General features: G+C 45.5%; 1 long non-coding RNA gene across 2 annotated transcripts in view; it reads right to left on the reverse strand.

Annotated features, from left to right (window-relative positions):
• Positions 1-12,079, reverse strand: part of LOC128777355 (uncharacterized) — a 101,797-nt gene that overhangs the window by 6,774 nt on the left and 82,944 nt on the right. The window contains exon 3 of one of the 2 annotated variants that reach the window (XR_008422655.1): positions 4,960-5,130. This is a non-coding gene — a long non-coding RNA (uncharacterized LOC128777355). Of the gene's footprint in view, positions 1-4,914; positions 5,131-12,079 lie in introns of those variants that run through there. The other variant, XR_008422654.1, reaches the window with a different exon arrangement.

Raw genomic sequence — 12,079 nt, forward strand, 5'->3', positions numbered from 1 at the left:
GGGACAGCCTGCATCTGGTGACTGAGAGAGGGAGGTGTAAAGGCCCAGCCATTTCAGCCCAACACGGGGTATTTGTGAGTAGCACTCAATCCAGAGCATCCAGCCTGCCATGTTGGCTGAGGCTTGTCAGGCCTGCAAATCATGCAAAGCAGCTTCAATTCTCAGTCAACCTAATCCTGCCCTCCGCGGTGTTGATCTTTAATAAATATCTTGCTCTCCAAACTCCATCTCCACTTCTCAAGGACCCAACCTACCACAAGTAGCTCTGCAAGAAAATACGCTTAAATAGCGATTTTATGTCCAGCCAAATTGTCACTCAAACGTGAAGGCTGAGTATTGAATCAAGCAAGATTCATAGAGTTACCTCCTCATGTCCCCTTTCTGGGAAAGAAAAATTACTAGAAAATATGCTTTAGGAGACAAAAAAAAAAAAAAAGGCCAAGAAAATGGAAACCATGAAAACAGTAGGTCCAAAGCCACAAGCACATTAAAGAGGAAAACCAGACCAGAGATACAACTGTGCAACAGGCCGTGAAAAGTAAAAGGTCCCAACCAGAACATTAAGCTAGAGTATCAGGAGAAAACTCTTCACAAAAAGGTAGATTCATATTCAACAGGTAATGCGATCAAGTGAGAAAAATCTTTGTAAAGTGGTAATGGGATTGTGTTTCAATAAGAAAAAGAAAAGAAAATTAGAAACTTTAGACACAACATCTGTATGAATAAAATACATACATAAAGCCCATTTAAAATGTCATTGTTTTGAGAAGCTGAAGTGAAAAGAAGTTCTTATTTTAACACTTTGAAAGCTTATTTTGAAAAGCCCAAATCTACACGACACAGGATTCATGTCATTTCCTCCTCCCAGAAGGCCACTCTGCTTGATCTTGGGGTGAATAATATGTAATCATAACATTGCTAATGACCCGTAGAGATGCTTGAATTTTCAATTCAATCTACGGGCAAAGCAAGGAAGGCTTAAGCATATTTATAAAATAGAATGAAAAAGTAATAAGCCTTGACGATATTTAACGATGTAGTTGGGAGATCATGAGAATTGCAAGGAGGAAAAGTGAAAGGAAGTTCAGGCTTCTAATTTCATCTTCTATCTCTCAGAATGGTGAGTCCAATTTGTGTAAATTTGATGGATCAAGATGAAGCACTTGAAGTATACTTTTAAAAATTATTCATGTGCCCACAGAAGAACCCACCCAATAACAAAAGAGTGGGTTGAGAGGAGGGAAGGTGGCGGGGAGGGGGGCAGTGACACAGGTCTTTTTTTTCTTTTTGATCATGCAGAACAGAGAGTCTGCAGCTAATGTTTAAAATTAATCATTGGAGAAATAAAAGTGTCACATTCTATTGAGAATTTTGAAGATAACTGTTGGAAGAATCAAAAGCAAGAAGAACCTACCTGCGGACGTGAGTCAGAGGAACGCAGGGACGGGTTAAGGAACGGGTGCGTTTCACTGTATGCCTCTCTGCACCGTTCGAATTTGACTCTCCACATGCAGAAATATTTCACCTGGCTTCTGCTCTCCCTCTGCCCCCTCCGTCAGCCCCTCCCTATTCATGACTGTCTACCTGAACTCTCAGGTTTCCTTCACCTTCAAAACACAGTTTCCTCTTTACGTCTACCTGTTCCACACAGCAGAACCCTCGGACTCAGGAATAAGGTGGCTCAGCCCTCCATCGTTCCATTTTCTGGGCACTGGCCTCTGCCTGATGGGAGGGGGACAGGTGGTAAAGTCTTATCTCCCCAGCTGGCTTGACTAACTTCCTCCACGTACCTAGAAATTCCAGCAGCATTGAACATGCATGGGTCAATGCAGACTTTTTGAGTGCCCTGAGCCACTCACTAGCCATGTGACCTTAAGCAGGCCACTTTACCTCCCGCGGTCTCCATTTTCTCTTCTGTGAAATGAATGCATCCAAGGCCCAAATTCTGAAAGTCAACCAGGTTTTGGAGTCTCCAAGGTTTGGAGTCTCCAACCAAGGCTGGGATTCTAGAAGGCTGCCTGGCCCAGCTCCACATCCTAACAGCCCCCAAGCTCGTGGTCCAGCAGTGCAGCCCTGGAAATCCAGGAAGGAAACCACCCGCTTCCTCCACCCCTGGCAGGTCTGACCCAAAACACACGATGACGCCTCTGGCCAGTTCTCTCCTGATCCTCACCTCATGTCCAGATTTTCTCTTTACCTGCTTCCTAGGACTCTGTTCCCCAGGCTGTCCCTCCTTCCCCGGCCACTATGTAACAAGACGTGGGTGCCAATGCATTTTTGTCCCATGCCATGGGCCAGTAACAGGGTCACCCCTAAATTAATTAAATTAAATTAAATTAAATGTATTTTTCAAGCCATGAGAACTGTAATAAAACACCCATCGAAAGAAACCCACAAGTGATGTGCTCAATGCATAATCTGTATTATCTTTAAAGGTCAAAAATCAGTTCTCGGTGAGGAAGGAACGATCCGTGTGGAACTAAATCTCCACCAGCCAATGAGGACCAGGAAAAGGGGGCTGGCATGCCATCAAGGAGTAATTTGGCCCAGAGAGCTCATTGCCCTGGCAAATGAGAATTAGAGTCTAATTATCCCATTGGCAGGTTTTAGAAACTTTTAAAATAATACTCTCTACAACTGTCACAGTGTCAAAACAATTATTTGCCTGCTTGAGCAGGTGTCAGGCATTGTAAAGTGTATACGTCCTTGTAAAATTAAATGAGAAACTTTCAGAAATTGGTGTAAGCTGGGGCCCCTAATTATAGCCTATACAGATACCTGAAGTCAGGAAGTAAAGAGAGAAGAACTCTGATTTTCCTTTCGCTTTTTCTTATCCCTAAGGCACTGAATTCTAAGCACACACACAGTAAAGGTAGAATGTGCCACTTGAACTTCAGGGAGGGATTCCGAGCCCTTTCGCCTATCATTCTTGCCTTGGAGCCGCCGTCGGTCCTTAAACATGTATCCATTTGGTCTGCACGGTCTGTAGGCTTCACCTGCATGGTCTCCCTTGGTCCTCCACAGCAGCCCTGCACGTTTAGCCAGGCAGCGTCTTTGACCCGTTTTACAGACGCAAAGCCGAGTGGTGTTTCACGTCTCCTAATCCCAAGACACCCGTTCTTTCTCCCACACGACTCCCTGTGCGACTGCCTTTCTTCCTGGCCCAGTAAGTAAACCTTCACTAGAACTACCTCAGGGCTCACCCTCCCATTGCTGTTTCTTGGACTCTGAGACTCTTAGACAGATGGGTAGGAAAGAAAACGGGCGCCACCACCGGCACGACGCCCCTTGAGCTAGTCACAAATAACAGACGCTGAATTACTGGTGAGTGATTGGTTGACTGAAATAATAACACCAGGAAGGGTAACCCCCACCCCCCCCAAACTGAAGGAGCAGTCAACTCAACCAGTGTTCATTAGTAGTCGACTACAGACGAGGCATGTGTGCATTCAGGCTTGTTGCACGTGAAATAAAGCAAGATTTCTGCCCTAGGGACTCTGGCGCTCGAAAAGACAGGAACGGTACTTTCTAAATATAATGGCGGCTCTCGCGAAGGTACGACACGCTAAAATGTCAAAGGGGAGAGGGAAATATTCACAGCTTGTTGCCAAGGGACTCCTCCTCTTCTCCATGGCCATCGAGTACCCCCCACGTTTGCGACAACCTTCGCAATTCTACAAGAACAGAAGTGACCCCCGCCCTGGGTCGCCACAACCCTCAGAGGCATCTTTAGGTTCCAAAGGCAAGGAGTGTGGATCGATCACAGATTAGTGGGTGCAGGGGGCACCCTACCAGAGCCTCTTCACCCGGCGGTACCATTATCCCCCAGCCACCGGGAGTGTCGGCTGTCAGTGAGCTCCAGCTGGCCCCTCGCGTCAGAAAATTGCCCTTGGCAGATGAGACCTCCTGGCCTGAGGAGCCATGTCATCACCCCCAGGGACGGCCCACAACAGATGACTCAGAAGGGTTCAGTCGGCTTCTTGGCCTCAAGGTGGGGACCGCTCAGTGGCGTGGTTTATGCTCCAGACTCCCCCGTGGATCGGGCCAAGGCTGAGTTTCCTGAGACCACAAACTTATTCGCCCTTCCCTTTTCCCGCCTGCCCCCCCTGCCTCCTCCAGGCTTGTCCTAATAGCCTCCCTTTCATAAATCCCAGGTATGCAAGTCACGGTCTCGGGTTCTGCTTCTTAGATCTAAGACTCCTACCTGCTCTTTTGGAGCCCCATTTCTTCACCTGTGAAACCCTGGCAATTCATCACAAGTGGTGGCGAAAACGGGGAGGTGATGTCACTCAAGTGCCTTGCAAATTCCTGGGCTCCGTAAATCACAACAAGGATTTTTCCTCTTTAGTCACATTTAAGAGAATCTCGGGTCTCCGGGATTATAGGACAAAGAGGCCCCGGGCAGCATCGGCTGGCCACAGGGACTGAAGAACCAGAAGTAACCAGAAGTTTGTAAATGTGGGAGAAGCCGGACCGTCCAGAGTACCGGGGACGGGTCAGGACTTGCTCCAGAAAAGTGCATTTTGTCCCCAGTTCACCACAACGGGGGCGGGGGGGCGGGCAGGGCACCGGTCGAGGACCTGGCGTGGGGGGAGCAGGTGGCAGGGGCGGCAGGGTGCCCCTGGAGGAGTCTCAATTCAGCACGTTGGCAGGTTAGCTGTGCCGTTCACCTTTGAGGCAGAAGGGCAAATGGATTGCGCCCCGGATGAAACGGCTTTCTCTGAAATATTGCTTCCTGACTCCACCGTTTCATCGGCCCCGGCTGCAGCCTCCCTCCACCTTCTCCTTTCAGCCTGGCTTCCCACCATCGCTGCGGGGCGAGCCCGAGCCGAGGAGGGCACCTGGCTTTTGTGGCAGCGCTTCAAAGCTGGAGGCCAGGTGTGTTTCTAGGATTTAATTAAGCTGGAAATGAAATCCAGCCCCGGAGTGGCTCGTCGCCTCTATTATCACATTTCTTACCGCTTGTCAGGCCACGGCGGCACTGGGTCTTGAAAAGGAACGGGCGGGGCTGCTTCCCAGGCACGGGCTCGGTGAATCCATTTCACGCGGCATTTCGGGTACCTTCTCCCCTTTCGGCAGGATGGCAAAAAAATCCCAGCATCCCCGGAGCCTCCTGGGGGAAAGAATTGCCTTTAAAGGAACAAAAGGAAAACGCGGTTTGAAATCACACGTTATTTCAAATATATTGTCTTATTATACTATACTATAATATGGGTCAGCCATAAAAATGTAGAGAATTAAAAACATGGAGAATTAAAAATCACACGTAACCTTGCCAGCTACGTAGATATAGCCGCCGTGAATATCATGGTCTCCTTCCTGCCAAGTGCTGGTGCGTGTTCAGGGCTTAGTGTGGAGGCAGTGAGAGACAGAAAGGAGTCCTTTCTTGAGGATGGGAAGAATCTGATCACACAGGGGTTGCGATTCACTGTATAATCCCTTTTTATTATTTATGTATATAGTCACTAACGTTAATTCATACAGGACACAGGATTCACTGAGACGAGAGCCCCCCCCTCCTTTTGCAAGCAAACTAGAACCAAGGAAAACAAACAAGAAAACACAAGACTTCAAAGAATTTCCGGGCTCAGTAATGCCACAGACTATCGCACCGCAGTCCTGTTTTCTGTGCCTAATAAAATATTCTGTAGTCGCTCAGATTAATCAAATGAGATGAGGGGATTTGCACACTGCTGAGCACTGAGAAAGGGGCTTAACGGTCTCCCAAAGTAATATCGTTTGACATCCGGAGCTGTTAGACTGCATCAGTAGAGGGTATTCACTCCGTGGCCTGATTTGTGTTCGGCGGGTGGCAGTCCCCTTGGCGTCCCCTTAGTGCGGCGAGGGCTGGCAGCTACAGGGCACTGACCTTTCTCACTCTGGAGATGTGATTGCTTTCACACTGATCACACAGAAACACTTAGCAAATCTCAGACTGTTAACTCCATCTCACATCGGCAATGCTGGCATTTTATGATTATCATCCAGCTGAAAACTCACTAAGAGGGGGAAGCCGCACCGAATTAATGACTTCCGAGGTAGCGATGTAGTCAGTTTGCATCCAACTAGTAAGCACCACTTGGGCCGAGGGCAAAAGTCACAAAATCACGGACTGTCGAGAAAAAAATGGAACGTCAAGAGCTTCTCATCCAGCACCCTCATTTTACGAGTAAAGGAAACCAGGGACCAAAGAGGAGGAGGTATTTTTTTTTTTTGCAAGGTCACAGAGCTAGCAGGGGGTAGTGGCTTTCCACCTGCATGTTAGTAGCATCAGATCGTAAATGGAATACTGCATGTATAACTACAACATGCATGAAACATCTAAGAAAGCAGCACCATGACTGAAACGGGTTGGCATCCAAAGCTTTGCCCTTCCTTTGCCATCTCAGCTATGAGATATCTTGGAAAGCCCTGAATCTCCAAGAAGCATAAATTAAAACCACCTTCCCTTAGCATTCTGGCTCCAGGAACACTTCTTGCACCTCCAAATATTCTTTATATAAACAAATAATTTGTGTTAGACTGATAAATAATTTAAATTGTAAAAGTGTGATCTCATGGTCTCATTTGCAAAAGGAAGACATTAATGATATCTGCAACAGCAAGGGAAATATCCATCAGAAGTTGAACAGACAATGAAAATGAGTAGACACTCTAGTAACCGCTCCCAGCATCAATGCTAGCCATGGTCCACTGTAGATGCTGTGTGGTTTTGGGGGAACTAGCCTCAGCCCCAGCCCCAACCCCAGGAACGGTTCGGGATTGGCCTTAAACCAATTAGCTGTGGGTAACCACTGAACTGGTAAACGTCAATAGTTGACTCAGATCCACTGAGTAAGAACAAACACTGACTTTGACTTGGGCAAAGCAAACAAAGTTTACAAATTGAAGGATACAAAAGGAAGTCAAGGTGGTAAAAACAAACGGGTGGTTGCCAGAGGAGGGGGGGGGGGGTGGGTGAAATAGATGAAGGGAATTAAGAACTACCAATTTCCAGTTATAAAATAAATAAGTCACGGAGATGAAAAGTACAGCAGAGGAAATACAGTCAATAATGTGGTAAAAATATTGTATGGAGACAGATGGTAACTATACTTATTGTGCTGAGCATTACATAATGTATAGAATTGTTGAATCACTGTGTTGTACACCTGAAATTAATATAATATTGTATGTCAACCACGCTCCAATAAAAAAAAAAATTAAACAATACAGCAGAGAGGTCGACAATATTCTCCAAAGAACTTGTAAGCTTCCAGGTTACAATAATTCTAAACAATAGCCCCAGAGTTACAGATCATAAATTTGAGAGTAAGGTCGCATCAGACATCTAGACAGCCAACTTCGCCCTCCATAAATAAGACTGGAACTGTTCTGCAGTTCACCTAGTCTGAAGAAGTTTTGGGACTTCTTCATCTGGATCAGTTACACACCATCACTTTCAAGATTATATAACTGAAGGGTATGACCCAGAGCAATGCACTTGGACGCAAATATAACTCTATTAGTAATTCTCAGTCTTCCCAGGCTAACATAACCCCATCTGCTGGATGTCTGAACCAAGGACTGGCAAATCAAAACGGGGCTCAGTAACCCTATCCTTAGGAGTCAGGACTACTTAGGAGTCAGGCCTACTCGCCATTAAACCAGTTATATTCTTGCAGTGTAATTATACCTCATGGCCGGAATGATTGGTTCAATGATAGACATGTGCCCTAATTGGTCCAATTAGAGGAATGTTCTCCTGAAGAACATTTTGTTTGACAGTTTAGGTACAGAGAGTCTTTCCCAGGGATATTCTCCAACAAGCATTAGTTGTCTCTTATCCTGTCTGCCTTCCTAGAGCCACAAAGGGATTCACCTACTCTGTGCCATGGCCTGTGTTAGGCAGTGGGCTAAACAGAATTTCTGCTCTCTAGGAAGTCACCTCTTACCAAATATTGACAGCAGCAATGAAGTTAGAGGGGTCTGCAAGTTATTTTTCAATACTTCAAAAGGTCCAAGAGAAAAAAATAATCACATCTTTAACCAGAATAAGACTACACTGTGTGTGGGGCTCTGATTACTTGTGAATGGGGTAACACTGGTTATTCCAAAATGATAAATTCTGACTGAAAGTTAGAAATGGAAAAATGTGGTGGGCACAGCATAATATACAGAACTGTCGATTCACTATGCTGCATACCTTCTGAAACTAATGTAACATTATACATCAAGGACAGATAGATAATAAATAGATAGATGATAGAGATATATACATATGTATACATCTATATATATACATATATATTCTTTAAATATTGAAAAAAGAAATGGAAAAATAAATTTAAAGCTAATTAATTGTGTTTTTATGGTAGGAAACCCTCCAATAGAGAGAGATTTTGTAGTGAAAAAAAAAAGGATAAGGAGAAAGAGGGGGAGGAGGAGGAAGGAAGGAAGGGAGGGAGGGAGGAGGGAAGGGAGGAAGGAAGGGAGGGGAGAAGGAAGGGAGGGAGGGAGGGAGGAAGGAAGGAAGGGAGGGAGGGAGGGAGGGAGGGAGGGAGGGAGGAAGGAAGGAAGGGAGCGAGGGAGGGAGGAAGGAGGGAAGGAAGGAAGGAAGGAAGCAAGGAAGGAAGGGAGAGAGGAAGGAAGGGAGGGAGGGGGGAAGGAAGGAAGGAAGGAAGGGAAGGAAGGAAGGAAGGAAGGAAAGAAGGAAGGGAGGGAGGGAGGGAGGGAGAAAGGAAGGGAGGAAGGGAGGAAGGAAGGGAGGAAGGGAGGAAGGAAGGGAGGGAGCGAGGGAGGGAGGAGGGAAGGAAGGAAGGAAGGGAGGAAGGAAGTAAGGAAGGGAGGGAGGGAGGAAGGAGGGAAGGAAGGAAGGAAGGAAGGAAGGAAGGAAGGGAAGGAGGGAAGGAAGGAAGGAAGGAAGGAAGGAAGGAAGGAAGGGAAGGAGGGAAGGAAGGAAGGAAGAGAGGAAGGAAGGAGGGAGGGGGGAAGGAAGAAAGGAAGGAAGGAAGGAAGGAAGGAAGGGAAGGAGGGAAGGAAGGAAGGAAGGAAGGAAGGAAGGAAGGAAGGAAGGAAGGGAGGAAGGAAGGAGGGAGGGAGGAAGGAAGGAAGGAAGGAAGGAAAGAAGGAAGGAAGGAAGGAAAGAAGGAAGGGAGGGAGGGAGGGAGAAAGGAAGTGAGGAAGGAATTACATGGGACAGGGTGGTACATCAACCTATAAATCAATCACTTGTACACTTGCTCAGGTGTCCTAAACTTCACTCTTCTGAACTACTTCATTCTCACCTCTCCTGACTTGCCAGAAAAGCCACCTTGAAAATACCCAGAAACGGGATGCTAATAAACGTGAATAAATAGCTCCATTTTCCCTCTACATCACAAGAACAACATCATTTGAAATGTATATATTGAGCTCTCAGAGGAGGTGCTGCATTAGTTTCCTGGAGCTGCCATAATAAATTATCGCAAACTGGGTGACTTAAAACAACAGAAGTTTCTTCTCACGCTTCAGGAGGCCCGAAGTCTGAAATCAAGGTGTCAGTGGGGCTCACCTGCAGTGAAGGCTCCTGTGGGGAATCCTTCAGGGCCCTCCAGCTCCTGGGGGCTCCTAGAGTTCCTTGGCCCGTGGCAGCCTAACCCCACTCTCTCTATGTGTCCTCACACGGCCTTCTCTGTGTATCTCTCTGTGTCAAATCTCCCTGTCTTTTCTCTTGCAAGAATACTTGTAAGACATAATCACTCTAAATCCAGGATGGTTTCATCTGAAGGTCTTTAACTCAATTGCACCTTCAAAGATGCTTTTTCAGATAAGGTCACACCACAAGTACCAGGGCTTCGGACTTGGATATACCTTTTTAAGGGACACTACTCAAGGTACCAGGTTGGTGAACGCGTACTCCTGATGCTTTGACATCCATATTTCTGACTGCATGAGGAAATCATCACCCAAACCGACACCAGCCCCTCCACAGCAGTACAACTGAAACTAAACTCATTCTTTTTCCTCCCCCAATGTGTTTAGCTCCCTGAATCTCATTGAATCGGTTGCTATGCTCCATTTCACTCCTTCAATTTCTCTCGCATCCACTTCCTTCATCGTCCTACAGCCACCATTTCAGGTGTTGGTGTCCCTTCCGTGCACCAACCTGAGAGTTGGCCTCCCTGACTTTGGCTTCACCATCCCCTGCCCCTACTCCAACTTCCTCACCGCTAAGGATTAATTTCCTAAAATAACAACCTGTTCAAAACCCAACAGTGGCTTTCCCCATTCATCGCTTCTCAAACATCCCAGGTGCCACAAGGAGCATTTAAGCTGCTCAGATGCCACCCCACTGCAAGAAACACTCTGTAATCCCCCCATGTAGAAGTTACCTCTTCTCTGAATTCCCATAGTTGCTACTCTTCGCCTGATGTTATTTTAATAATTGGTCATTTGGGGCAGCAATCTACAGTTCTTTCCATCAGAGACTCACCTTTGCATCCCTAGCAATGGCCACATATCGAGTCATTTGTTGGCCACTTCCTGGATTTATCTCCATCCCTGCTGCTCTAAGAACTAATGCTCACTCTTGGATTGGGCCCTGGCATGATTCTGCTTTCTCCACCCCACCATAGTTGACCAGACATGGACAAAGTTGGGAGAATCAGATGTTCTTCCTTGGACTAAAAATTGAGGCTGAGACATTATAGTTCCTCCAGGAATTGCTTATTTAAACAAAAGAGGAATTTCTTTTCATTCACGTTCACACCAGTGTGGTCAGTGGACCTGTTTGTCACCGGTCCACCACAAAATGAGTACAGAAATTGAGAGTACGCATTTAAATTGTAAGAATTTGACAGTCATTGGATATCTTTGACTTTAATAACTTAAAATGTAAGAACTGTGTATTTTGCATTTATTTTTATTTTCTAATAATTGATCCTTAATGACATTGTTGAAATAAGTTGACTCACAAAAACTTACCGAAAAGTCAGTGTTTCCATATACCCTGTGTCCCGCATCCCCCAATTATAGCATCTTATTTAACCATAGTACATTGTCCAAACCAGGAAATCAACTCTACTGTTTCATTTGTATTATATTCTACAAATACCCACGTTTGACACATTAGAATGTTTAAAAAACAAAACAAAACTGGCTATTCACCACAGATAATTTGGAGGAAGCTTGTTTACATAACCTTTTACAAAAATAATTAAAGGTAGCAACAGAAAATGCCAAAAAGAGTGGAAATGCCACAGGCTTGAAACCAACCGATTTGATCAAGCCCCCACCTACCCCCAGTGTAGCTGTGGAAAAATTCCATACCTAGAAAGGGGGTTAATAATTACTAACTAGAATACGGAGATAGTAGATATTCTGTATCACAGAACTACAAGGATCAGAGGCATTTTAAAAATATTTTCAAACATAAGCCAGTGTTGTTTCTACACTACTAAAATTATATTTATGTCCAACTTATGTGTGCATCGTATTAATTCATAGATTGTGTCCCAATGTAGCACAATGATTAAGAACCCTTTATTTTACAAGTTCTAGATAATTTTCAAACCCCTTCCACATGCATTATAAACCTCTTTCATTTTTATAAAGGTGGTTTTCCCAGTTTTACCCATGAAGCTTAGGACTGTGGAGAGGCCTGTGCTGAGTCAAACAGCCAGGATGAGAGTCGAGGGAGGAACTCAGGCCCTCCTTCCCAGAACAAGCTACTTTTCACTCCACCCCTGATGCCCTCTCAACCCTTCAGTAACCCGATAACCCGAGGGAAGAAAAAGATAATTTGTGCAGATCTTACGAGTTACATTGCTAACTTCAAGAGCTAGTTACAAAAAAATACTCAGTGTTTTATGATAGTCGGCCTATGTCACATATGCTTTCTTTTCATTTATATGTAACTGTGTCCTTTCTTTCCCTTTCCCAAAAGTGGCACCATAGAGGTTGCTAAGCAATTGTCCCTGACAGGGTCTCAGCGCCTGTCAATAAAATGGAATATTCTCCCATTCTCTCTTCCATTTTAGTGCTGAGGAGGGTGTCAATCAAAGAACATCAGTAAATGCTGGCTTTTGAGAGAAGGCAGAGAGGCCCTGACAGGCAGGGA

This window comes from Panthera pardus, unplaced genomic scaffold, assembly GCF_024362965.1.
Source record: "Panthera pardus isolate Hobbes unplaced genomic scaffold, ASM2436296v1 HiC_scaffold_16, whole genome shotgun sequence".
In the NCBI taxonomy this organism is placed as follows: domain Eukaryota; kingdom Metazoa; phylum Chordata; class Mammalia; order Carnivora; family Felidae; genus Panthera; species Panthera pardus.